The 3262-nt window shown below is 48.7% G+C and overlaps 1 pseudogene; it reads left to right on the forward strand.

Annotated features, from left to right (window-relative positions):
- The first annotated feature begins 2126 nt into the window (after positions 1–2126).
- On the forward strand, positions 2127–3002 carry LOC102249193 (annotated as a pseudogene).
- Positions 3003–3262: the final 260 nt, after the last annotated feature.

The following is a 3262-nucleotide window of genomic DNA, read 5'->3' on the forward strand; positions in this document are numbered from 1 at the left end:
TGGATAGTATGGACATTTTAATGATGTTGATTCTATGGGAGACCCTGCTGGAAACCACAGGGCTGTGAGCCTCTCTGAGCTTGTAAGGATGGACCACTCTTATGCCTCCATGGTCCAGGCCTCCTCCACAGTTGCCCAAATGTCCTGGACCCCTGACTGTAAATCCCTGGAGCTAAAGCTAGAGGCAGCTGCCTCTCTGGAGTCCTGGGACACGTTCCCTGGCAATGGGTGGTCTTCCATCTTTGAGCCTATCACTGATGAAGATTTAGCCAAATATGGCTGTATCTGACCCTCAACCCTGGGAACACAGCACCTCCCAGCCAAGCAGCAATCTGGGCTGGCCCTGTCCACAGTCAAGATGCTTTATCTCCTAGAAAAGACGCATTTCTTAAGCTGCCAGATGTTTCTACTACTATGACAAGCAGGGCTCCCAGTTGCTTGCCAAATGGACCTCCCCATCGGGGCCGCTGCCCTAGAATGCTGTGGTACCTCTCAGGCATTCTCAGCCCACTCCTAGATGCCATGGACACGGCTGGTTTTGATATCACCTTCAGGATCTCTCGCCTGCCATGGTGTGCCTTGGTAAGAAGAACATTCTCAGGTGTTCTAAACTAAAGTACAGCAGGAGATAGATAGATAGATGATAGATAGATAGATAGATAGATAGATAGATAGATAGATAGATAGATAGAATGATAGAACTGTTAGTTTGCTAATGGTGTGGAGCCAGCTAAGAAAGGAGAGCTCACATTCCTGTGGATGTCTTTGGAAGTTGGTATTAATTTCCAAATGACTAGTTCTACAGATTATTAAGACTGGACCCTAGTTTCCACTAGACATGCTCAGCCAGAATTGAGCTCAGGAGCTTCTCTCTTTCCTGCTGCTCCGACACATCTTCTCCAAGGCCACTGCTCAGGCCTCTGCTCAGGCTGAAACGACACCATTTACCAATGAGTCTTTCAGCCAGTACTGCCTCAGGGATATCTGTAATTTTTAAAATAATTTGTTTTCATTGATTTTAGAGAGAAAGAAAAGGAGAGGGATAGAGAGATAGAAACATTCATGAAGGAGAAACATCGATTGGCTGCATGACCCCATTGGTGATGGAGCCCGCAACCCAGACATGTGCCCTGACTGGGAATGGAACCAGAGGACCTCCTGGTTCATGGGTCAATGCTCAACGACTGAGCCACGCCGCCAAGGTGGGTTATTTGTAATTTTACTTATGTTTTATTAAAGTTGTTACCCCCCATTGTGTAGCTGCAAATTAAAGAAAGGTAAAATCCTTAAAATGCATTTTAAAACAATATATTTTACTGATTTTTTACAGAGAGGAAGGGAGAAGAAGAGAGAGATAGAAACATCAATGATGAGAATCATTGATTGGCTGCCTTCTGCACCCCCCACATTGGAGATCGAGCTCACAACCTGGGCATGTGTCCTTACTGGGGATCGAACCGTGACCTCCCGGTTCATAGGTTGATGCTCAACCACTGAGCCACGCTGGCTGGGCAGCATGTTATTATTTCTTAGGGGAAAGGCCCTTACATGGTTTGTAAGTTTCTCATATCTAGCTCCTCTAAACTGTTTCACTTTTTTTTTCATTTCTTCAGATTAAGTTTTCAGATAGAAAGAATGAAATATTTGATTATGTATTCCAGAAAAACACATAAAGAATTTATAGTGAAATCATTGTAGAATTCTTTTATATGTCCCAGGCATGAAACAGCTCTGACCACCGACATAGGCATCGAGCTAGGATGAACTGAGGATTATACCTCTGCTTTGCCCTGACTGATGTAAGAGCTACCCCACCAATCAGATGACTCCTCGACATTGCCAGGGGGTTGTAGAAGATCTGAGATTAAAAGAAAACCAGGATGAGATGGGAGCCTATCACGTGACACTGGTAATCTTGTCACTTGTAGAACTTAAAGGTCTCATGTGGGTGGTGACAGCTGTAGAGCAGGAGAGGAAGGCAAGCTGGCTCCATGGACTCCTCCATAAGGAAGGTGAGGAGAGCACAGGCTGCCTCTCGGGGTGTAGAGATGAGGAGATGGGTTTGTGAATGTAAACTGTTGTCATTTATGTTTCGACAGGTTTGGTATTGAAAGGGAGGTGAGACCCAGGGCCCGGCTGACGCCCCTCAGGAGGCACCATGTTGGTGATACCCCCCGGACTGAGCGAGGAGGAGGAGGCTCTGCAGAAGAAATTCAACGAACTGAAGAAAAAGAAAAAGGCACTGCTGGCTCTGAAGAAGCAAAGCAGCAGCAGCATAGCCAGCCAAGGCGTGTGAAACGCTCTCTGCCAGCGCAGCCCGTGCTGGACCCAGCCACCGCCACGGAGCAGGCAAAGCAGCTGGTGAAGTCGGGAGCCATCAGTGCCGTCAAGGCTGAGACCAAGAACTCGGGCTTCAAGCGTTCTCGAACCCTAGAGGGAAAGTTCAAAGACCCTGAGAAGGGGCCGGTCCCCACTTCCCAGCCGCTCCAGGGGAGCCTATCTGCTGATGACCATCTGCAGGAGTCGCCCAGACGTCCCCAAAGGACATCTCTGTACGAGAGCTTTGTGTCTGCCAGTGCCGGCTTCGGGACCCGGGGCCAGACGGGAAGGAGGCAGAGGGCCCGGGGGCTGGCGATGGCCCTCCCCGAAGCTCTGGATGGGGCTCCGAAGCACGTGGTAACGCGCGCTCCTCAGTCTCCCCTCCCCGAAGCCGCAGCCGGGACCGCTGTCCTGAGCGGAACCGGGACAGAGACCGGGACCGGAACCGAGACAGAGACCGAGAGCAAGACTGGGACCGAGACAGAGACTGGGACCGAGACCGAGAGGGCCCTTTCCGCAGGTCGGACTCGTTCCCTGAACGCCGGGCCCCTCGGAAGGGGAACACTCTCTATGTGTTCGGGGAAGACATGACGCCCACCCTCCTCCATGGGGTCTTCTCCCCCTTTGGAAACATCACTGACCTCTCCATGGACCCACCCAGAAACACATTTTATGAGTCATAGTCACAGACTCATTTAAAACCCAACTTCTCAATTACATACACATGTATATGCACATACATTTTTTTAAGTTATTGAATCATATTTATGTTATTGCTCTGTTTGGTGAGATTGGACATAGTTACCATATTATGTCTTTCAATCCATGAATATGGGATATTTCCATTTATAGGACTCACAGTTCTTTTCTTCGTGTTGTTTTTTTTTTTCAATAGTGTTTTATAGTTTATACTAGGGGCCTGGTGCACGAAATTCGTGCACTG

Source organism: Myotis brandtii, unplaced genomic scaffold (genome assembly GCF_000412655.1).
Source record: "Myotis brandtii unplaced genomic scaffold, ASM41265v1 scaffold14050, whole genome shotgun sequence".
In the NCBI taxonomy this organism is placed as follows: domain Eukaryota; kingdom Metazoa; phylum Chordata; class Mammalia; order Chiroptera; family Vespertilionidae; genus Myotis; species Myotis brandtii.